The sequence below is a fragment of the Thalia democratica genome, chromosome 5 (assembly GCF_965202585.1).
Source record: "Thalia democratica chromosome 5, ktThaDemo2.hap1.1, whole genome shotgun sequence".
NCBI lineage: Eukaryota > Metazoa > Chordata > Thaliacea > Salpida > Salpidae > Thalia > Thalia democratica.
The window spans coordinates 18701702-18728419 of NC_139169.1; the positions used below are offsets into that span (position 1 = coordinate 18701702).

General features: G+C 26.4%; 1 long non-coding RNA gene across 1 annotated transcript; it reads right to left on the reverse strand.

The window, feature by feature from the left end:
• Positions 1–1987: 1987 nt before the first annotated feature.
• Positions 1988–7782, reverse strand: LOC145837002 (uncharacterized). Its single transcript, XR_014369898.1, has 3 exons — positions 7764–7782; positions 3502–3604; positions 1988–2169 (listed from the first exon to the last, which is right to left on the reverse strand). It is a non-coding gene; the product is annotated as an uncharacterized LOC145837002 (long non-coding RNA).
• Between the last annotated feature and the right edge of the window lie 18936 nt (positions 7783–26718).

The following is a 26718-nucleotide window of genomic DNA, read 5'->3' on the forward strand; positions in this document are numbered from 1 at the left end:
ATAAAAAGATTTGTTTACCCGTCATATGTTTTGCGTCAAATCAAAATTTTACTACTTAACATGTATAAGTTGTGAATTTATTCTTTCAAGATTTTGTTTTACAAACTAAGTTTCGGTCAAAGACCTCGTCAGAGCTTAAATAAATCTAAAAAGATATGTGACAGTCATGGAAAATAGCATTTACACAGTTAAATTAAAAACAAATGTTTGCTCAAAATTTTTGCTTAAAATACTAAACAAATTAAATTTAAGGTAAAGTTAAGTTATAAAATCAACATAACAACAACAATAATAAAAGCTGTATTTAGCTTTCTTTTTTCTTCTAGTTAATTTTTAAAGTAAACATTGCTTAAGCAAAAATGTAGTTAATAAAGTGAGCATAAGTTGAGGCCATCCAGTAGTTGATATCTCTCAATTTGTTTTCGTAAAACCAAAACATATAAATGTCAAAGTTGTTTAAAAATCTGGTTTTAAGTGAATCTTTTATCGAAGTTTTAGATTCTTTTTTTGCCTAAATTGTCAAATTCCAGGTTTTTTGGAAATCCTGAGGTTACCTAGTGTAATATTCAAAAAAAAATGATTGCTGGCCCATTTACGTACTCGCAGGCAGTATCTTTCATGGGCAGCAGTTTGCCAACCCCTGCTTTATATTGGTATACTATCAAGATCCACACGATTCTTTTCATTTTTTTTTATTTATAAGTTTATTTTATATATGTTTTGCTTTTTTTTTCACTATCACTGTTACTCCGAATCCTCGATCGGTAAGCGGTTCTCGAATTTAACTGGATGAATTTTAAACGCGTCTCTTATTTATATTTATCTTTTTGAACGAAGTCTTATCTTGGCAGGTTTGGTTTCAGTCATAAAACTACGCCTTTATTTTCCTAGGGGATACAAAAACATGTTTTTCAACATAAAATTTTACATACTAATTATCCTATTAATTTAGCAGAATGAACTCTTGTTGTCGCATTTCACACATGGTTGACAAATTTTCTCCACGTTTTTAAAAGTACATATTTTTGGTTTAAACACAAGATTAAGGTATGAAACTGAATCAAATAGTATAAAATCATCGAAGAGAAACTGTTAAGCTACTTTATATATACAAGTTTGCCACTTGTTTTCTCCAGGTTTTTAAAAGTACACATTTTAGGGTCTATTTTCAATTTAAAGAAAAGAAACTTAATAAAAAATATTTGATTATTACAAAATACTACCACTGAACATGTAAAAACTCAAAGTTTTTTTTTGAAATTTCTCAAATATAAGTTTTATCAGGTAAAGTGGGAACCCTGTATATATATATATTGATGACCAAAAGTTGTCATCTATGATAGATTTTCTGCGACAAATCGAAATTTTACAACTTAAGGTGGTAGAAATTTCAGGATTTTTGGCTACCCTGTACATATCAACAGCAGAAATCACGTAATAACAAGGTTTTTTGGAAAAATATTCATTGTCAAACACTCACAATAAACTTAGGAGCGTAAAGGAGGGGTTTTTATACTTATTAAACCATTTCTATTTTGTGAGCGACTATTTAAATTCTTAAATAAAGTTTTAGGCCATATCACGAAAAACAATTAATAGTTGATTAAAGTGGGTTGTTAACTAATCAAACCAAGGTTTTTTAACCAATTTCATAACCCCCATTTATTAGATGTCGCCCGTATACTACTTTTTCACCCTTACTAATTATAACTACAATTAATTTTGATAATTGTTTTAGACCTTTAATAGGTTTATTATAATTTATATGTAGTGTTTAAGTGGATTTCTCTTAACAAATAGATTAAGATAAATAATAATAATACTGCTGCCATAAGCTACTTTTTATCAATCTAACACCATAACTTGTTCAGTTTTAAAATTTAGCACTGAAACATTCATTTAGTCTTTGGTTTAAATAAGTATAAAGACAATATACAGCAGTTGAATTCAAATAATCATAATAAACAAAAGCGAAGGAACACCCAAATATAGGACAATTGTTTTAATCAGTTCAAATAAGAATCATCACAAAACAAATGAAATATCCTCAACGGAATCCAACGAAACCATCTGCAGTCTGATGTGACGTCATAAACAAGTCGGATGTTGCGGTGACGTCATAGAGAGTTGTTGATGACTTCATTGAAGTCTGGAGGATGGAAGGAAGGCCTGAAGAATAAAATATATATTACTATAGTGTCTATTGTAAAATAAAATTGCAAATGAGACTTATCAAAACGTTAAACAAATAAGCTTACAACTTTAATTATAATAAATTAGTTTTCGCATGTTTTTTCCTTTAAAAAAATTAACAAACTATAGGATAGGTGATCTAGCTCAAAACTAATTCGGTCAAACAACTATCATTCAGATCTACTTGATAAAAACCCAAATGAAAAATACTTTTAAAATATTCTAAGACTAAATAGTATTTGGAACTCTTTTTATTTCTAAAAACTGAGCTCACTGGTAGCTATGAGAAAGGTACTATAAATTGGCTAAAATCAACTTGGCAATTTATCACAAACTTAGAAATAACAGATAAGTCTTTAGCAACAACATACATAATTGTTTTCACAAAAATTGAACAAGTTTATAAGTGATCATATTTTAAAATTTAGGGCAATAAACGATTAATAAATTATTTGATGATATACACACTACATAACTATGACGGGTAGCTTCAAATTTCCATTATTGTTTTTAAATTACTTAAAAATCATGCAACTAAGTTGCATATTTGCTGAGTCAGCAAAACATTTTTAAACCTTTTTTTTATACTTATACCCTTAACCCCCCCTTACCCAAACATAAAAAAATAAATCAAAATTTTAAATTCTATTATTAAAATAAAATTATAACAAGAATAAAATTCACTGACTCTGCAAATATGCAAATTAGTTGCATGATTTTCAAGTAATTCAAAAACAGTAGTGGAAATTTGAAGCTACCCAATTATGGCTGTTAAAAACAGTTTAGTCACACAAAATTTCAAAACCCAATCATAAATGGAAAGAATTGAAAAAACATAAATTAAAAATAAAATTAAAACAATTTTATAAACCTACATTTGAAAAAGTAATATTTAAGGAACAACAAAACATTGAACTAATTTAATATATTATTGCAGTTTTAAAAGACTTAGAACTAAGTTAATAAACATTTAATTAAGAGCTTGTTTACTTAAAATGAAAAAATATACTCATGTTATAAACTTTTTACTTAGAAATTTGCTTGTTTTCTTCAAAAAACTCAACACGTTTATACATAACAAATTATTGATAATGATAGATATTTTTCAAAAAAGGAGACATTTAGAACTGTTTACCATTAAAAAATTTAAGATCATTAATAAAATATATAACACATATTAATAGATGATACTTATATATATAAACATGTAAAAAGCAACCCTAAGATTATTTTTATTCAAAGTACAATTATCCACTTAAGCAAACAACTAAATTGAATTTTAAATAAAAGCAAAATAGATAAATTCACCTCAAGCTTTTTACTTGCTCCTGGCTCTCATCTTCCTGCGTTTTCTCTTCAAACGACGTACGCGCTTCTTCTTCCACTTTGCTCTCATTTTTACTTAAGTTGTCTGTTAAGATATATTTTGAATTAGTCTTTTCATAAAATTTAGATACCGTTGGGGTGGTAAATAGCATGAAAAATAAAACACCACCTTGTTTTTAGCAATATTTAGTTAATAACCTTCATTTAACAGCTTTCTGTTCATGTATAATATATTAAAAGCAAAATTATTAAGATAGACTCAAATTATTTTAGTGAGTAGCCTTAACTTAAGAAAAAAAAGATACATGAGTATTTCTATATGAATTGAGTATTTTAAAAACTTAAGAAAGTATATTTTTGAAAAAGCTTGAACAAAATATAAGGGGCACTTCATATTTATAAATTAGGAAGCAATAACTTTTAATAAACTTAAAAATAGTCAAAAACTATAATACACATATTAGAGTAATAAATAAAAGAGTGACTAAAAAGAGCATCTATTGAGCCTAGAAGATAAAAAACTAAAATATATGCTATCTACTATAATTAGCTATAGCTTGATAAAATTAAGAGGAATAATAAAAGTGTTGATTTAAGCACAAATTAACTAAATATGAATTAGGCAACTTGCATAAACTTGAATGTACTGCAAAACTAAATGATTTTTGAAATCGCAAGCAATTATGATAAATTACATTGAAAATAATTATTTCTTAGAATAAATTTCAGTTTGGGTTCTTATAAAATAAACTAAGTACTGTGAGATAAATCCATATCCTACAGTGCTTAGTTAACAAGCTTGTTGAAAGTGGACTGGCAAACTTTGTTCAAAGAACTTTTCATCAAAGGTATGACTGCACCCAGGTCATCAATCAAGCTACTTTCATCAGCTTTTCTCAATTTGACAGCAAACTTTTTCACAAAAGCCAGCACAAGCTTAGACAGGGAAAACAGCTTAGGATGATCAGTGACTGTCACCATGAAAAAGCTAATAATCTTTTGCAGGTGGTGTTGGTCAAGGGGTAAAGTTATGTAAAAGTTGAGTATTTGCACGACAGCTTCAATGTCTTTTTCATTCTTTTTGTTACTTAAAGTAGTCCTGTTGTCACATCTGTTTAAAAGACTGACCAAGAAGCTGCAACTTAGATCACTACTTGGTAGTAATTTAAGGCAGGAAACAATGAAAGATGCATGTGCCCTGTTAAGAACTGAAGCTTTTAATATTAAGGGTTCTAACAAATAGGCAATAGCATCATTAGGAAAATTTTTACAAATTGTTTTGCAAATGCTGAACAGACCTTGTTTGACTGACTTGGAAATAGCACTTAAGTATGGCACTACAAAAAGTTCAAGGGCTTTTAAACTACACTGATGACTTTTTAGTCCAGCTTTTTCTAAAACTTCAGTGATTAGCTCTTCTGAAAACTCAATAACTTTAAAATCAAAACTTAGCTTATCACCAAAATTTGAAAGATAATCTACTATATGATGTGAATTCTTTTTCTCAAGAAGAGTTTTAAATTCATCTTGATAGTCTTCTGTGATAGTGAGGTCAACAACATCTTCAACTATGACTGATTCTGCTAAAAGCTTTACCTTTTTGATATCTATTTCCTCATGATCGTCAGCTTTCATTGACCTTTTGACTGCTTTTTTATGACTACTTGGATTTTTATTGTTAGTTGAACTTACATTAATATTTGCTTGGTGCTCACTGATAATAGCTTTTTCTATTTCTGCTTCCTTAAACTGCATTTTACTTTTTGTACTACTATTTAACTTCTCATACATGGTATCTGAACTAAAAGTTTTGAGAAAATCAAACTTAGAAGACATCTTGTCTGTAAAGCTTAATGCTGTTATAGAATGGGGTAACAAAAGCTTGAAATAATGGTTAGTGGCTGAACAGGTGTGTTGGTCTAGTGCGCTTTGCAAGTGACTGACCAAATAGATTTGTTCCGCTGGAGGAATACTATTGTAAATTTCTTTCAAAAAACACAGCAAAGATATTCTGTTTTTCAGCCTCAAATGAAAAACAGTTGGCAGCATTTGAAGCTCATTTGTTTTTCTGTCAACCACGGGCTGCAGCAGTGACAAGTAGTCTGCAAGGTCGGTGTACATGAGTGGGGCTGAAAGGGAAGAGAACCTGTGCTGCTCATGCCAGTGAAATGCTGAGAGGACTGGCTTGTGGGCTATTTGCAAGATAATAAATAGTTCTTTCCACTGTGGTGGGGGGTCAATCATAATAAGTTAAATACTAGATACTTGCCTAAAATTAACTTTTCATGAAGTTTAACAATAATTAGTGGCTATGTTATACTGACAAATAATCTAAATGAATTCAAAACTTGTAACAATTGTAGTTGGAGTTAAATAATTTTTTGATTACAACGTGTGATCAATAGAGTAAAAAATTGATAAAACAATAAATTTGATTGCTACACATAAACTTTTAAAAGTTGATTAAGCTCTCTAACCTTTATATAGCATTGGTAGAGAACTTAAAACAAATCAAAATAACTTATCAAATTATTTTTTTGAACTATTATTCTCACAACTCATGGATTTCATTAATACCCTAATTACAGGGTTACCACTCAATCAAAATAACTATCTTAAGTGATTAATAAACTTCTAAGTCATCCAAGTTATAATTAGATTTTATTAAAGAGTTTAATTAGATTTCATTAAAACTTAATGGTAAAATCTTAATTACAGGGTTACCACTCGGTCAAAATAACTATCTTAAGACCAAAAATCTGTCCTTAAATGAATGAATCAATAAACTTGTTTTTGAATAAAATTGGTTACAAAACATTGAAAATCAAAAAAATTTCCTTAAACAAAACTTTAAAAAATTTTGACTGATTTTAAACAAAATCTTTAAAATAGTGTTAAATAAATAAAAAAACTTAATGGTCAGAGTCAACTTAAGTTTTTAAACCCTTTATCATATAACCCCAAGTTATTCTGAGATTTTCAAAAATTTTAAGCTTTTAAAAGTTATCTTGAGTATACTGAGTGAAAGGTGACCCTGAATTAAATTATTTGAATAAGTAAAAAAATTTCTAAACTACTTAGTCATTTTTAAATGACTAAAATATTCTATTTATATTGGATTATATAAAAACTTCTTCATATATGGTTTAAACCGTAATGACTCTTATTTTATCTGTGGAAACTTTTTTATTAAATTATAGACTTAATTAGTGACATTTTAACTTCTTAAAAACTATGACTATTATTATAAATCATTTTCATTTGCTCAACTGAATACTAAAATTTAGCAATTAGTTTTGATACTGTTAATACAGGGTTGCCATTAATTTATCAAAATTCTCCATGTTTTCCATATTTCTTCCAGGTTTTTAAATTACACATTTTAGGTTCTATTCTTTGTTTAAAGTTAAGTTTAAGGTAAGTAACTGTATTAAATAGTAGAAAAAAAACATTTTAAAAATAATGTTAAGCTACTTTAAATGTGTTTTTCGATGAAAAAAAATTTTGATGTTGACAAATTTTTTATTTTTTTGATAGATTTATTGAGTCTAACCAAAACTTTAATACTGAGCATGTCAAAATTGTTAATATTCTAGATTTTTTTGGTGATTTTTGTTTAAAATTCTAGGCTTTTCTAGGTTATTTTCAAAAATTTTTAAATTTCAGGTTTTTCCGGTTTTAATGCCTATTTTGTTAAATTCAAGGTTTTTTAAGGTTATTCCAGGTTTCCTGGTTAAGTGGCAACCCTGTAAATAGCAGTTTTAGGAAACACTCTTTAGTCTTAGCTGAACAAAATGTTATTTTTATTATAGGTTATAGTCATAAAAGGTTTTAAAGATTAAGAACTTGACTCAAAAACATATTTGTAATTTGAAAATAATAAAGAACAAAATTATGTACTAAAGTTAAGACATATAAATTGATTAGGGATGTGCTTTATTAATAACTAGTTCTAAATAAATATATTTGCACAAGCCGAAATTTTAATAATTTAATTATTTATAATATGACTGTTAAAGGAATAACAGAATTCATACAAAAATTATTATTCTCAATAACATGACATAAATGTGAATCATGTGCATCATACTTAAAATTTATAGACTTCTCAAATACATGAAACAAAACAACACAAAAATCCAATTTAAATTGTATGTGACTGAACAAATTTAATGATTTAAACAATGATAGCCACCAAAACTCTATTCTATCACAGTATAGTAAATAGTAATATAATAACATACCTTAAGTCCAATTCAAAGAGTATTTCATTGGTAATTTATTTACTAATGCAGTTGACTGACTAATTTGGCTTTTTTAGTTAAGGATGGAACTTTGCAAGTCCCAATTAAGCTTGCAAAGAAATTTAGTAGTTTAGATACTCGTACTAAACATGTTTTAAGCTAGCTTTTCTACAACAATAAAATGTTATTAAATTTAATAAATACAGTGCATACATTTTTTTTATTTTTTTAATCTTTTTAGTGTAATTATAATACTATTATAATACTCTATCTATTATAACAGGTATGCATGAATTCTGAAAGTACTGAATGTTGAACAAATAAGTGTTTGTTTTAACTTAGAATGTCATTTTCGAGTAATTTTGTGGTAATTTTCTCATTTAAGTTACAATTTGTGTTTATTACCTATTGCTTATATGTTAGATTTTTATGAGAAAGTCGCCACTCATTTACCTTAGCATGAAACTTTAAGTTAATACAAACAAGTATTTATTCATTGTTAAAGTTTCTTTATAGTTGAATTCTGGTACTCTGACTTTTGAGAACGGCTCAGAAAAGCACGGGCGTCACTTTAGAACAGAGTGAAACTTTAGCACGGAATGACACTAAAGCACAGAGTGACATTTTAGCAAGGCCTTACTTTAGCACGGTGACACTCTTTTTTAATGCTTACCTAATATTTTTACTGTTACGTTTAGAAATCTAAATTTGCAACATGTAGACTAAGAGTTAAGAAGTATTAAATATGTTACAAGCTAAAGCTTTTACTAAAACTTCGTGTTTAGTATGAAATACTACTAGTTATTTAAAATCAAACATTAACTTTCTAATAATAATATAAAAGTAGTTTTACAAGTTTTATTAACTTATTTTACCAAAACATTTTAACTAAAGGTATTTTAAAACATTTACTTTTATATTTTCAACATATAATTATATGTACAAGTCAAAAAATATTTAGAAATTACTTAAAGACAAAACTATAACAAAGAAACTTTAGACAAGTCTGATTGTGATAGAAAGAGCCTATTTAGGATTTTTTTAACTTATTGCTATCTACAAAGGATTTATTTAACTATAATTCGTAATTTAATTTTAAAGGCTGCCAAGCTTGTATAACAATTTACTACTTACTTAACAATAACTTTGAACAAAAATAACTTTAGTAGATATATTTGCCCTTTGAATTCACACTTTAAAGTGTCTGAAATGCGTAATCAACAGGATGCTGACTTTATAAAGTTAAATGTTAAACATTTTATTAAATACATTCTTAATTAGCATTAAATTTTAGTACTTAAAAAAATCGATCGTGCTAAAGTGTCACTCCGTGCTAATGTGTCACTCCGTGCTAAAGTGTCACCCCGTGCTAAAGTGTCACTCTGTGCTTTAGTGTCATTCTGTGTTCTACTGTCATTCTGTGCTTTAGTGTTACTTAAGTTTAGTGATTTAAAATTAGAAAATCGGCTTCTAAAACATTTTTTATATTTTTTTCTGATTAAAATGAAACTAAATCACAAAACGAATAATAAAAGAGATCTCTACTTATTTAAAACAAATAATATATTTTATACTTTTATTTGCAGAATTTAACTTAAAGTATTTTAGTATTTTATTTTAAGTATCAAATAATGTTAAACTTACCGTGTGTTGTATTTATTAAACAAACCCCATTCTATTTATAAATTCCACATATATATTGTTTATTCCACGATAAAAAAAGCGCTCAAAAAGTTTGGTCTAAGGACCTGGTGTATTTTTCTTTTAGGTTTTCTCAGATAAAAAGATCTTTTAACATAAGTTAGCTTAAAAACAGCTATCTTAGCGTACTTTTTAAATGATAAATTTTCTGTTAAAGTATTTACATTTATAACTAACTTTTTACGTTGGTATGCTATAAAAAAAAATGCTTGTGAGTATTCTGAACTTAATTCAAAATAGCAATCAAATAATCTAAAGAACAACCAAATAGAAAATGCTGCAGTCTAGACTAAACTACTGTTATTGTAACCAAACAATTAAATTTTCAAATTATAAAATAACAAGAAAAATATAAATAAAAGAAATTCTTACTAAATGACAAATACTATTAACTCCTTCAGCAAAAGTAAATAGACAAGTAACTTCCTTTACTAAGTTATGTATTAGTTGTAATTAAATGACGTAGGTTTTATCATTGTACTTAAAAAAACCTTTTAGATAGTCACTCTTGCTAGGAAAACAAAAATTATTAAATAAACTTTTTTAAACTGTATTTTATCCGTTAAACATTTTATAACTGTATCCAAGTAGTGTACGACTAGATAACCGAAAGTTTTTTTTTATTCACTAGGTCCTTGTACAAAGATTTTTTTAGTGTATTTTTGTCGTTTAATAAACTAAAATATTAAGTTACTTTAACTTAATGGTTCATTATTTTAAATTACACGCTAAACAAGTTCGAACTTAGTTCAAACTGAAAAGGTAATATAAGCACTAAAATAGAAATTTGTATAATAATAATGTTTTTCTGTTAAAATATATTCTGAGTATATATTAAGGTGTTTTAAGCATAAGTTAGTTATCAATGTTATTGTAATTATAATAGAAATTTATTTTTAAAGTATGAAAAACACTTCCAAAAATTGCGAAAGCAAAGCAATTTATCCTCACATAGTCAATATTTCTATAATTTAGTTATAAAAGTGATTTAAGGAATACTTATAAATTAAAACTACTAAATAAAGGATTAAATGTAAACTTTTGACTCTGTAAAAGTATTGAAAAACACACATAAACGTTAAAAACACATGTTACTTCAATAAAAAAAGTAATGACATATTTTTCAGGCAGTTAATTAATGCAAATTACTAAGTTGTAATTTTCTTTAATCTATTTTGTTAATTGGTAAATTCTTTTGTAAGTATGATATGCTTTTTCGTTACTCATCTATATAAGTAATTGAACTTAGTATACTCTCTGCTGAAATAAAATTATCGAGAATGTTAAATATTTTTTTTTGTTAGAGACTACTGGAAACTAAATGATGAAGTTAGGTAATATTTAGCACCTGTTGTATGTTGGTAGTTAAATATTATTTAATCGTTTATTTAAGTTTTGAAAATTTTACTGGTCCAAATAGTTTTAAGTTATAGAATTGTTTATTGAACGATTAAAAAAAGCGCTCAAAAAGTTTGGTTTAAGGACCTGGTGTACAAAGGAACCTTTTGGTTATCGAGTCGTACACTACATGCTTAAAAAGTTTCTTACGAGCTATTACACATAGTTCATATTAATATTTAAATATTTAAATCATAAGAAATAAAACAATCAGTTAAACTATAAGAAAAATAAAAGAAAATAAACGTAAAAAAATAAAAGAAAATAAATGTTACGTATAAATACTCTCAAATTTTCTACATTTTATATTTGACACTTAAGTGTTTCTGAAAAAATTGATTGTTAACAACTTGATTCGAAATTTTCGTAAAACTTAACTTAACTTACACTTAATAATTTTAAAAGTTCATAGTGACTTCATACTTTATCAAATCTTGACATTCTAAGAACTACTAGTGAAAACTTACCATTAAATCATAGCAATAAGCATTTATTGAATTCATTCTTACAAAAGTATTTTTCTACCCAGGAAAAGTTGTGACACTTATTTTAACTTCTTAATTGTTAATTTTCTTTAAAGTTTAAAAAGTTCTCATTATTTTAGTTAGCTAGATTTTTTTAAAACATATTTAAAAGTTAACACAACAAATCATAAGAAAGATATCGATTTTTTAGTTCGGAAATAAGTTTTGTTATTTGTTAAAAGGAAAATTTATTCCGAAAAACATTTTTCAAAGAAAAGCTAAAAGGAAAACATTAACAAAAAACAATAGACATTTTTTTCTTATGTTAAGTATAAGAGTTTTAACGACGACATTTTGTTCTACAAATGTATAAAAGATTAAATAATTATGGATTTTTTTATATAACTTAACTAGCTAGATTTCCTAGTTTATAAGAAATATATAAAATATAAGAATTTCAAGCCATAAGGAAAATATATAGTAAAGAAAAAGATCACTTAAGTGCATTATACTTTTTATCTATTTCATAGTTTCAAGTAAAACTTTAATAAAAAGAGATTGTTTGTTAAAAAGAGGTTTAGAAAACATATTAAAACATTAGTTAGCAACTTTATAATAAAAGGAAACTAAATAACTTGATGTAAATATTTTTCTATCTAATCGTAACTCTTGTTTTAAGTCTGAATTACCTTTATTGCATCATTGAAAAAAGTTATTGTCGTCTGTAAGCATAAGTATAAAAACTTTTATTAATAAATTCAGTTGGAACAAAAAAATACTGGTTTTTTTTTAGCTTTTTATTTTTTAGGTTAAAAGTATTTTAAAGATAGTAAGTTTTTCCTTTTCAATTAACTAGCTAAATGTTACATCTATAACTATTTAAAGTGATTTTATGTTTATAAGCATTACAATGTTTTGTATAATTGAAAGTCTGTTTATTTTAACTAGCCTTCTTTTTTGGTGTTTAAAAAAAATACACCTACTGAATATGAGACAAAATGTTTAACTTGATAATTTTTTTTTGCTTACTTCTTGAGTTGTATTATTGGTATTATTGACTGAAAACTAAAAAGCGCTCAAAATATTTTGGTCCTTAGACCTAGTGTACGAAAAAACCTTTTTTTATCGAGTCGCTAACCACGGATACCTTTTAACGGCTTGTCAAGGACAAATTAGTGTCACCTTACTGCTTAATTTATTTTGCTAGTTATACATACACTGTTGATTATAAGTAATTTTTTTCTGCTCTACTTATAAACTTTAATCTTAGCTCAATATTTAAATTGTTTTATTCAAGTTAATTTATGACCGAACGGAAATATACATACTCAAAAAGTTTATAGTTAGAAATACTCTTGTACTGAAAAATTTATTAATAATTTATTATACATTAATATTATATACTTGATAACTTTTAAGTATATCTGAATCATTTATAGTAAACATTTGACAACTTATTGCATATATCGAAAAACATATATAGCATAAATCTTATTTAAATTTAGCATATGTTTGCTACATATATAGTATACATCTGATGTACTTATTGTACATATTTACACATGTATAGAACAAATTTGCTACATTTATATCTAATTTTTAATGCGTTCATAGTAAATACTTGACAACGTTTATAGTAATTATCTGAGTAGAAGTCATGAAGCTGCTGAGGCGATTAATACTCCAACTACTAGAAAGGGTACTAAAAAAAAGTGAGTAATTATGAAAACAATAATGTTAGTAAATGTGAAGGAAAGGATAATAATAATAAACTTTCTATGATATTTTGAACACATAACCGAACAAAACAATTGGTGTCGTATGTTCGAAATAGACAACATTAGTTCCGTAGGGTAGTTGAGGTATAATAACCTGTTTGTCAATGTGCTTCATCGTTTATGTACATTATTACTCTCTTTTTTGCAGGTGGCTTGGCATGTTGCCTTTGTCAATCAAAAAATATAAAGTAGAATTTAAGATATAAATTAGAAAACTGTTGTTATTATTTATTTGAAAAGTTTATAAACACAATTCCAATGCATGCATCGATATATGGACGATTGTAGTGAAATGAATATAACTTCACATCAATGTCCAACACTAGGTATATTAAAAAACTAAGATCAATTTAGTAAGAGAGATTAAATAAAAAAGATTTTTATTGTATGTTCATAACATAATGAAGTTTTTATTGTTTTTAAATTTATTTTATTTCGTCTAGTTTTTTCTCAACAATGAGAAATACTTAGATTCTATATAAATTTGTTTAGCCAGCTTTCTTTTGCGTGTTGAGCAAATGAACGGTTACTACTTGCTGCATTTATAACTAAATTTTGTTTTCGTTTTAATTAAAACTTTACGTCTCTTACATTAAAAAGCTTTTAAACAAACGCAAAATATACTGAAAACTACACTTTTAAAAATATTTTAACCTAAGATTTGCCTACTTTTACTATATGTAAAAATTAATTATGATACTATAACTATTTCAACTATTTACGATACTTTACTGTGGTGATTCACTTTTTTAAATGAGCATTTTTTTTTAAATTATAATTTTTAATGTAGAAGAAATATATACAAGTAAAAATTTGTGTTTCTTATTTGAACTAAAGAAGTACTAAATTAGTTACGATCATTTTAAAAAGTATAATAAAGCCTTACGATTATAAAAACGCAATTACTTTAATTTTAAGTTTCTAAACTGATTCTTTTTAAAAATTACGACTTTATAAATTAAACTAGTACAAGCTGAACACAAAAAAACCTAATTCATCAAAAGTTTAAAAAATGACCTCTAAATCTACAAAAGTTAAAAATGTTAAAAACTGTAACCAACATAACTTAAACTAGTAATTACAAATTTATTGAGACAGCCGTAGAAGTTTTTAGTTTTCTAGTTTAATTATACAATATCTTTTTTTTCACTCAACATGCTAAATATAGTGAGAAAAATGTTACTTAGGTAGTTTCAAACTATCATGTTTCTATAAATACATCATAAATAGTACTACAAAAAGAAAACATAATAAAAACAGTTTTAAAGTAATAACTTTATTTTTAATATTTCAAAACTAATCAAACCTTAAGCGAACAAATGAATATAAATTTCAATATTCGTTACCAAAAAAAGTTCGAAAACAAAGTACATTTATTAGAAAACTAGTGTATTGTTTGTTCTATTAGAAGTGTTACGCTTTAAACTTGTACTTCTAAAGTATATAATAAAATACATTAAGTAAAGAAAACTTTTCTGAAAAAAAGTGTCGAGTACAAGTTATTTTGTAAAACAAAGTTTACTTATACAAAATTTAATTTTTGTAGTTTTTAAAACAGAGGCATTATTAGAGTCAAATACATTATTGTAAATAAATAAGAAAAAGTATACATAAGAACGATAAATTATAAAATATATGCTTCATAGACAACAGCAGCTACTTTAAAAGAAAAACATAACAACAATTTTTCATATTTTACAACAAGTATTACAAAAAAAAAAGTTTACAACTTAGTAAAACTTACACATATCTAAAACACCATAAGAATATACACTTAGATATGTTGTGTGGATAGTAAACAATGGTAGAAAGCAAATCACTTTGATTCAAACTATAAATGTAACATATATTTATTTTTCGCTGTCGTTTTGTTTACTTTCGTTTAGGGTAGATCAAAAATTACTTTGTGCTCAACGATAAAGAAATGTATTAGAACTAAGTTTAAAAATAGAATTTCTAAAAATTTTCAATTGAGGCTGTTCAACTTTATACTTTACATGTACAAGCTTAACTCACAATGTACTATAACAAACACATAATGTTAACTTTGAGAAAAAAGAACAAATAAAGTTTTCAATAAAACTTTAAAACAACTACTTAAAGTATTTTAATATAGAACGACCAGTTAATCATTTAGTGCTTTAGAAATGTATTTAAGTGACCAAAAATACTCTAATAAGCAAGAATACCTATTATGATAAAAAAAATACTTCATTACTTCTTAGAGCAGGTTTATGGCAAAAAAGATTCAACAAAATGTATGAGGTAATAACTTTTTCTATTTGCCTTCTATTTTACATTATTAAAAATCAAAATTTTAAAAGCAATACAAAAAACCAGCTTAGAAAAATCAGTGAACATTTAGTGCTTAACTAAGTAGCACAACTTCAACGTCTACACACCAATTTGTGACGTAATAGAAAAGTTACACAAAAAGAACAAACAAATGACTATTACGCTATTATTATAAGCAAACATTCTAACATTATGACATTAATATTAGTTATACAACTTCAACTTCTATGGCTTAATACCAATTATGATGTCATTTCATATAAGAACGCGATAACCCACAACCCAAAATCTCGGCGTTAACTCCCAAACTCTCGGGCTCAAATTGGTGCAAGCGTGCTTTTGATTTTTGAACCTCAATATGATGCAATCTCTTTCCCTGTTGATTTAACTACGTATTAGTTTTAATTTTTATTAAAACAACTACTTTTATATATTGTAATTTGTTTTTAAGCACTTGCAAGCGTGCTTATTCACCTGGAATTTTCAAACTATACAAAGCTGTTCTCTGTTAATTTAAAAACAGATTGTTATAATGCTGTTTTATATCTATGTTTATTTATGTTATTTATATTCAAGCGTGTTCATTCACTCGGAACCGCAAAACTATAGAGCATTTTTGTCTGTTAAAAAATATAACATAATAATAAAACAATACATTAATGTTAATAACATATCAATATTAAAGCAAAGCTGAGCGTGCTCATTCACCTGGAACCGCAAATTAATTTAATGTTGCTCCCGGTTAATTCATTAAATATAATGGTATATTTATACTTTATTTGTTTTTATTTATTCTAACTTATTATCAAGGTATAAACTGTCAGAATTTATCTGTTGATCGATTGGTTTTGTTACAGATCTATTAGAACCGTAACTCGAAACTGTGCTATATGGTCTCAGTCAATTAATAACTTTAGTTGTAAGTCTAGATCAGGGTTTCCCAAAGTGGGCGATATCGCGCCCCTGGGGGCGTTTTTAGTAAAATAAGGGCAATAACTTGTAAAGGGGCGAAAGGGGGGGGGGGGTGATAACTAGAAAGGGGAGCAATTTAAAAATTTTGGGCAGTCATAAAATTTTAAATTTTCATCTTGCTATTAAATATTTGACTCTGAGGTAAAACTTTAACAAAATAAGTCCATTTTATTTATGTAAAATAGAGAAAAAAAAAATTAAGTGCTTATGACACGGGCTTTAACTTGGCTTGAATGGTTTTTTTGTAATTTTGTTTTAAAACCAAACTTTAAAACCAATTATTTTCAAATTATTTATAGCTAACTTGAAACTTTTATTTTATTCTAAAAAACGTTCATTTGTTTTGCTTTTCACAATAATTTCCATCGAATTGGGGTTTGACTTTTGTAGTGGGCCCCATTAAAAACTTTGAGTTTTTTTCTATTTTTTTATTTTACAAGTTTTTCTCCGAAAAAGATAACTTAACTTTTTTTTTAACATACTTATTAGAATGAGTTTAAACTTGTAATTAATTTTTTTTTCTATTTTTTTAATACTGTAAGCCTAAATAAAATTTTCAGAAAAATTCCAACTCTGCACGATCTTCAATTTCTAAGTTTACAGACTTTTATGCAAAAATATTTTCTTTTTTGAATCAAAAAACTTAACTATACAAGTCTGTAAGAAACAAAAATTATTAAAATACTTCTTAATTTTGCATAAAAGTGTGTAAACCTAAAAATCGAAAATATTGAAAATTGGAATTTTTCTGAAAAATTTATTCAAGCTTATGTTAAAAAAAAAATATTGTTTTTGGAGAAAAACTTGTAAAATTAAAAAACAAAAATCAAAATATTTAAAGAGGCCCCACTACAAAAGTCAAACCCCAATTCGATGGAAATTATTGTGAAAGTCAAAACAAAAGAGCGTTCTTTAGAATTAAAAAAGTTCCAAGTTAGCATTTTAGAACTTAAAAATAATCAGTTTTTAAGTTTGATTTAAAGTTAAAAAACAAATTACAAAAAAAAACATTCAAGCCAAGTTCACGATCGTGCTTATGACTTCTACTTTTAAGTAAATTACATATTTTTTGTTCATACTTTTCTCATTTAATAACTACACAGGTCATAGACGACCAGAATCCCTCTCACCATTTCATAACCTGAAATATATGCTATTTAGGATCATAAATGGTTTGTAAAAATCTATGTTATCTATTATTAAGTATCACCTCCTCATAACATTTCCATTTTTTTTTTGAAAAGTCACTGAATTAGACTAAAAAATGAAACAATAAAGGGCTGCCTGTTTACCTGGAAACCTGAAAAGACATGGAAAACATGGTTTAAACCTGGTTCATGTTTTAAAGTTGTTAATAACTTTTTTTTTGACTTGGTTTAATTTTGTAGTTTATATTTGTCGTTTTACATTACACTAAAAGTTTTTATAGCATAGTGATTAAAATATTTATTTGAAAGATATTTTTTTGATAGATTTTAGTTATTACTTGTTTAATTTGTATGAATAAAAAAATCTTGATAACCATTAAAGTTTTTATTTAAAAAAATCTTTTTTTTAACTTTATTTTAGGTCTCTATTTGAAATTAGTGAAAGTTTTCACTTAAAAGATGCTTAAAGTCATTTTTATTTTATAACTTGATTTATTATTGTTAAAAAAATCTATACATTAAGAACTTTTAAACTATTAATACAACTGTTTTTGTTTTATCTCAATTCAAAATATTTTGACAATTAAAATGTGTTGTTTTTTTTAATATTTCAACCGTAGCTTTTAAATTTTCACTATTTTCTTTTGTTAAATTATTATAGGCTGACAGCTAGGAAAAAAAAATTGAACAGAATTAAGTAAGCCACCAAAAAAACTGCTACAGTTACAAAATGAAATTCTTACCTTATTTCAAGTTTTTTTAATTGATTACTCTCTGTTTACAGAATTAACTGTAAAACCTTTAATTTTTAATTTTTTGAATTAAAAAAAATTGTTCGAATTAAGGTTTAGTTTTTTAAACGTTATTCCAAGTCAAATACTATTTCATGGTATAGTACTACAAAACATATAGTTAAAAAAGTTTAAAATCAAATTTTAGACTTTACAACTAACTTGCTTATAATATCTCTTAGCATTGACATTAATATTTTTACTGTGTAGCGAAATTAACATTTCATTTTAACAGTTTAAAGCGTATGAACAAATATATAATTTTTTGTAACAATAAAAGCATTTGATAAGTTTTCTTAAAACAATTTGTCTAAATAAATAAACAACATTGTTTATTCAAAGGACTTAATTTCTTTTCAATGAATACGTAAAAAAAAAGAAGCTTTCTTTGCTTTTGATATGAAATAAACAACATTTTGAAAGTTATGAGTATTCGGCAGGGCATTCGACAGTAATTAGTGTGCTAAAATAATGTGCTTTAAACACGTTAGATTTAACAACTAATGTTTTCATGTGTGTTTAACTGTAGTTTTAGTAAAGCGTGATGTACTTATAATGTATCTTTGTGTTTTTAGTTCATATAAACAAATGATAAGCTTTGTTTCGATTGTTGTATTAATCTCTATACACTACCATTTCCTTTTACCCATAAAACCATCACTTAATGAGATAACTGCATTAAAAGAGGCTATTGATAAATCACTTTTCATTAGAGATAATCAACCAGTCGGTAAAACTTCCTCAAACTAGATCAGCAATGATTTTCAATACTTATTTCATTATGTGTAAAATAAACTGTTCATTTTTTTGTAGTTTTTTTAGTCTCTGGTATAGTAGTTTTAAAATATGTCTATTACATCGCTTAAAATAATTTAAGTATATTTTGCGGCTTAAATAATTTATTTACCATTAACTTCTAAATATCCTAAATTCTTTATATGAGAGGTTATTATAATGACAGGTTTTAGTAAAGATTTTAGATGGGTAATGTTTAGTCCAGATCAAGTAGAATTTCGGCCCGCTAAGTAACTTGAAAACTACTTATGCAAAACAAAAAAAAAGTTTTTCTTTACTTAATATTTTGAAATACGTTTTCAATTTGGTTTTCAGTTCACAATAGTACTTCCTAGATCACAATAATACTAAATAACGTTATTATAAATTTGCTCAAGTTTTTTTATTTTTTATATGGTAGGTTTTTAAATAACGCAGCCCGCAAGTACATTTTCTTAAAAATCGAGACGATAAAGGATTTTTAAGTAAACATGACTTGCTGACAAAAGTTGTCCACCACAAACCTAAAGGTTTTATTAGCTTCAAAACAATTAATATTTAAACAGAATTGATTACAGATTACACAAGGCTTTTTAATAATTAAGTATTTGAATACACTTTACTAGAATTTTAAGAAAACAACTGTAAATTATTTTCTCATGCCCTGTAAACTAATATGAACACAGCCCAAAAAATCATGCATAAGAAGTACCAGACTAAATTACATTTCGAACACAAACTTTTTGGCGTACTAAAGAGAAAAATTACTTTAAAAAATCATGGAGGCGATTATTTTTCAAATTTCTGAAAAGGGGGAGATTTAGTAAATAAGCTTGGGAAACCCTGGTTTTGACTAAGGTTGGACAACGTAAGGCCTGTCAGCCGGATCCGTCCCACAAAGTGAAAACATGCAGCCTGCCAAATGTATAGAAAATCAAGTGTATTCCTGATCGCAAAAATGAAACTACGGCCCGCGAGGATCTAAATCTGAGTTACAATACTGAATTTTTAAATTTACACTGGACAATTTATTATATTATTAAGGTATTTTATATCGAGAGTAAAGAAAACATCTTAAATAAAAGTAAAAAGAGATATAAAATCTACGCTAGACTAATAAAAAAGAGTTACTAATAATTAGTTTTTGTCAAAAAAGAAAAAATAATTAAGTAACTTTCATGACTTAACAAAAATAGTCCGTACCGCCAAGGGTGTAATTAGTTTTAATTATTTAATGTTTTTGTTACAATCCTTTAAAGTTTACTTAAAGCTATACAATTTTGCTCTCTGTCAATTAATAGTTGGAACTTATTTGAAGTCATACCTAACTTAATCTACTTTACGCTAACACATGTTTAAATACTTTTATCAACTTTTAAACCAAAAAATATTTTTTTTTACCTTTTGGAGTAAGCGTAATCGAGCGTAAATACAATATTTTGAGAAAAAAAAAACTACATATTAAAATAATCAATTAATGTCAAATATTAGTAAAAAAATTCAATCACCTTATCTGTCTTACAAACGGATGAATGCTGACTATAACGCTTCGGAGAAATCCAGGACCCAAATATTCGCGCAAAAACCTGTTAACTCCAGGAACCGTTTCCGATCGAGTTGACATCAGAACCACCTCGCTTTCATCATGCCTGATAATTCATATTACTACAATGTTTATAAGATTAGTTTATATGTTCCTTAAAAATTACAATGATGTAGTTTCCGCTGGAGTGAAAATCAGAACTATTTCGCTTGTGTTGTGCCTGGTAAAACTTTAATGCAAAACATAAGTCAATTCGCACAGAAACTTCTAGTTAAACATTTGTTTTTAACTGAGTATAAAAAAGGAACGGTTCAACGTTGCAAGAAGACAAAATTGCACAAGGTAACTAAATTGCACGAAGACAAATTTACACTAATTGTCAATTTTGCACGAAGAAAGTTTTGCACGGAGGGTCAATTTTGCTTGAATGACAGTTTTGCACGGGAGGTCAAAAACAGAAAAAAAATAGTTTGAAAACAATACAAAAAAAAAAAAAACGCGCGTTAACTTGGCTAGATTAGCATTTTTTTGCAATTTAAAAAAATGTCACAACTTTAGATCCAAATATTTCTTTAAAGCTAACTAAAACTTTCTTTTTATTCCAGAGAACACTCTTTTCTCTTTAATTAAAAAAAATCCATTGGATTTGGGTTTAAATTTTCGAGTGAGTTTTTTTTTTTTGAATTTACACTCTAACTGATGTTTTAGATTAAAAAAAAACATTTAGTATTCTTACTTTGCTGTGTTCTCAATGGTCGTTGGTTTGTTTTTCCTATTTATAATATTTTAATAATATATACAAATACGCCCTATTGTAAATTTCAACAACCTTTAATTTTCTAACGTTCACTGAAGCAAAAAAAAACTTATTTAATACACTTAAGACTATTTTAAATAGTCTACGCTTTATTAAAATCTAAACTGCTTTTATGCAAGACATGAACCATGCACGTTTTACTAAAATTATTAGTATTTGAACATTAAATCCCTTATAAAAGAAATAAACAATGAATTTTTTTATTAACTAAAAGGCAAAGAAGCGTTCTCTAGAATAAAAAAATCTTAGTTAGCTTTAAAGATAAGGTAAATAATTGGATTTAAAATTTTGAATTTATTTAAAAATTGCAAAAAATGCTAATCGAGAAATCTAAAAAGAGCTAATTTAACCCTCGTGAAAAAAACTAAAACATAAGTTAATAAAAAAACATAAAGAAAAAAAAAGTTATCGACCGAGGGTAAGGGTTAGGAGTAACAGTGAAAGTAAAAGTAAATATAAAATTAAAACTAATAAAACTTACTATTAAAAAGAACGAGAAAAAAAAGAAAAAAAAATGCTACCGACCTAGGGTAAGGGTTAGGGGTAACAGTGATAGTAAAAATAAAATAAAAAAACATATAATGACTTAAAAAAAAATTAACTAAAAACATTAATAATAAGCTACTGACCGAGGTCAAGGGTTAGTGGTAACAGTATAAGTAAATAAAAAATATTAAAATGTCTCGTCGTGCAATTTTGTATGTTCATGCAAGTTTGACACCTACCCACAAAAAGAGGACATTGTTATAGTTATACACTATAAAATATTTTGATAGATTGTATATATATATATATATATACATATATATATAGAGAAAATAAAGTAATGTTTTAAACTTAATCACTTTCTACAGTGCCCACTTGAAGGGCTTTTGAATAATTTATTAGGAAAGTGCGACTTTAAAAATTCCAGAACATACGTTTCATAAAGACAAAAAAAGATTGTCTTTAATCTTTAGCTTGTTTAATTTAAAACAAAAAGCACTTTGGTAAACAGAGATGCAAAAAATATACAAAAAAACAAAAAACAATATGATGTAAGATTGAATATTGTACATTACAAATGTTCGATGCAAAAACTGATCTTCCTCTGAACAAACAACTAAAATTCACAAAAACCACAGATCTATTTAATTTTAACAATATATTAGGACAGATAATTGAAAGAGCTAAAGAAAAAATTATAATGAAAAATTAAAATTAAATTATTATAAGATCTTATAATGATCTAAATTCTATTTTATCTTAATTTTACTTTATCTCTTTCAATTATCTGTCCTAATATATAGTTACTCACTAAAGTTTTATAAATTTTTCCCAGTTTATTGTCGATTGGTAAATTAATTTTTGCACAAGCAGTTTTGCATGATTTTTGATAGTTTTAAAATTACTTTTTAATCTATTTATGCTAAATTTTTTGACTTTCATTTGTGTGTTTTGTTTCGTGCTTTATTTTGAACTTGTCTTGAAGCTGATGAGTGCATAAGCACGAAATTTGAGTCCTTCAAGTTTTACATCTTGAAAAAAACCTTTTTATTTAAAATGTGGGCTCAGTGTGAAAGATTTGATTCATCAAGTTAAATAACTAAATTCTATATATATGTATATATATATAACTTATTGAAATGGTGATTTTAAAAGTTCTGGTACATATGTTTCATAAAGCTTTTATTTTTCATAAAGCTTTAATCATCAGCCAGTTAAATTCAAAATAAAAAGCACTGTACTAAACAAAGATACAAAAGTAATGCAATAAAACAAAAAACAGTATGACGTAATATTGTACATTACAAATATTCAGTACAAAAATCGATCTACCATCTAACTAATCAAACAACTAAAATTAACGAAAACAACAGTTAATCAAGTGGGCTCAGTAGAAGGTGTTTAAGTTTGAACATTAACCTTGTTTTATATTGTATATAAAATAACTATATATATATAGTAGTTGCTTAACAAGGTATAAACAATCAACTTTAGTAACTTATTTGGTTACTAGAGTTGAAACTATTTCACTATGGTGAGTTGAATAATTAGAACACTTTTGCTGTATTTTAGTACTACAAAAAGTATACAAGTTCTTTGAATAAGATATATATAGATTAAACAAACGTACATTTGAAATAATTTTGCTTTTACCAACTTATATTGATCAAATGTACAATTAATAAGTGTTTGAGCCATTTAGCAACTTTAGTAGCTTAAATTGTGTAAAAGATAAGTAACAATTATTCAAAGCACTCTATTTCATTAAAAACTTATACGAAAGAGGAATAAAAATAACTCAAACATACCTGACGCTATCGAGAAAGGTTTGTAAGCTCATCCCTACTAGATTGCTATTAGGTATACCAACATTCCAACCTGAATATTTTTGTTAATATTATGGTTGTGTAAAAAGTAAGTTATAGATACAGCATGTGTAAGGTTTTGTGTAGTTTTTATGATAAAAAACTACCAGTCTCAAACTCTACCTTTTGCAACGTTAGTTTTGAATGAAAATATGAAAATCATTAACTTAAACAATAACCACATTCTCTGTTTTGTCGTTTGTCAGCAATTTAATTATGTACCTTTTTTTCTTATATGTTAAAATTAAAGCTGTTTAAGTTTAATACTACTACTGTTTCACTTTAAGCTTCAGTAAAAAGTAAGTACACATGAACCTATATGTATAGCTAGGTATTACATCTGGGAATTTCTATTTCTTTCGAAACTGTTTTAAGATGAAACTTAAAAGTGGCATCTAAAGTATCAAATTAAAATACTATGACACAATCAAGCTATAATGACGTCATCAAATAAAACAAACTCAGGCCCACTTCATATTATTATCAAGGTATACCTGAGCCTCCAACGCCGTTTCTATCTTTGTAAATCAAGTTGTTTCGATCTTTGAGAATCTTCATCATCTGTTCAGTTAACTTAAAAGTTACCCACGCCATTCTGGTACCATCCGTACTCTTGTTACTGTTAGTTATTACTAATATTGTTATAATTTATTATGAATATTGTTACATTTTTTATTATCTATAAAAAACATGATCATTGTCATCTTAATTTGTTCTGACTCCTCTTGTTGTTAGCAAAACTTTTTAATACATAACTATGTTACTTTAAAATGGTTTATAATTTTGAAATTAGTGTTTCTAAAGTTTATTGTAAAAAATAATTATTGACAGATCATATTTTTCCAAATATATCTACTTTTTGCCATTCAGACTACATTGAGAGTCTGTCTGCTAAAATTGTTTATCAACTTTATTTGTTTTATTGTTACATGGTTATACTTTTTTAGTTATTTTAACTAAAGTGCTAATACAATAAATTTTTTAAAGTAGCTTTATTTTAATAAACCATGTCGAAACTTTGTTATTGTTTAAAATGCCAATTATTCATATTTTTAAGTTTAACTTGTGTAATAGTCCAAAATCTCTTGTTTATAAAAATAAAGAGAAACACAATTTGTGAAATCATCAAGTAAGTAATATTTGTAAACTAGTTGTTTGAAATAAAATTAAAACTTTATTTGAGACTATTTTCTTGTCTAAAATGCTAAAAAATATTTTAATACAGGGTTGCAACCTGAATTAGTTACGAAAATCAAAGTTTTCATTTATATGATTTTTTTTGTTAGAAAATGAGTTTTATAACAAAAATTAATGCGTAAAATATAAAATACTTGTAAGTAAATAAAAAAATATTACAACTCAAAAAAGTATTCAGGAGACCGACCTTTCATTAATATGAACTGTTACATGAGAGGCTGGGTAGTCGTAGTTGACTTCGAAGAACTGAACAATTGTTGATACATTTTCATTGGGAAGAATCCTCCCGATACTAACTTGCCTCCTTTTGAGAGCGTATCTAACTTTTTCCGCATCACTGAGCTTCAATATGTCAAACTTGGGTGGCATTTTCTATTTATACTTACTAATAAAAAAATGGAGTAACACTTTTACATTTATTATTGTTTTGACATTTCAGTTAAGAGTTTAAATTATTACATTTTAAGTTTACACGAAAATTTATTAAACCTATTAAAAAAGTTTAACTTAAAAACCAAACAATAATGAATGTTTTAGAATTTAATTATTATTAATCACTTTTGGTTTTGCTGTTTTTGGTATCATTAACAAAAAAAAATAGTTTATTAGTTAATTAGAAGGTTTTTTTGTTCTATTTTATACCCGTGTTACTTAACTTGAGTTACTTAAACATTAACTGTATTACATAACAAAGAAGAAGTATGGGTAAAAAGAAAGAGTAACACAGAAGAGAATGAACTTTTCGACATCACCATGGGAGGTAAGCATGGAGCGGAAATATGCGAACTAGTAGGTCTCTATATACTACATAAACTTAGGTATGCGCTCCCAAACCTAACAACAGGATTGTACCGCGACGATGGCTTAATGGTCATAGAAAAAAACAAAAGTAATGTTGATATAGAGAAAATTAAAAAATCCATGCACAACATATCAAAAGAAATGGGAATAAAGTTAGATATTGAAAATCCTTCACGTAAAATTAACTATCTAGACTTAAGCTTCAATCTATACAACCACACATTCCAACCATATAGAAAAGAAAACAGCAAAATTATATATATTAATTCAAAGTCCAACCACCCTCCAGCAATACTGAAACAAATCCCAAAAATGATAGAAGAAAGACTTTCCAAAAATTCTAGCAATGAAAATCTATTCAATGAAATAAGTAAAGATTACAATGACGCAATAAAGTTAAGTGGCTATAATTACAAAATAAAGTTCAAAGATGAAGATGATGAAAAGAAACAGCCTAGAAAAAGAAAAAGAAAAATAATATGGTTTAATCCACCATACTGCAAATCAATAAAAACAAACATTGGCAAGAAATTTCTCCAAATAATAAACAAATACTTCGGAGTAGACAGTAAATTCAAAAAATACTTGAATAAGAACAACATCAAATTAAGTTACAGCTGTTTGCCAAACATTGAGACAATCATAAAGAATCATAACAAGAAGCTCACAAACTGCAACAAGAATGATGAAGATGAAACATGTAACTGCAGAAACAAAGAGAAATGTCCTTTGAAAGGCGGTAACTGTAGAGCAAAAAATGTCATATACCAAGCCACAGTAAAAACTGACAATACAACCAAATCATATATTGGCCTAAGTGCCAACCAATTTAAAAAAAGAGTGGCAACCCACAGAACTACAATAAATAGCAAACCAGAAGATAAAAATTATATTCAATACAAACAAGCAACTGAGCTATCAAAAT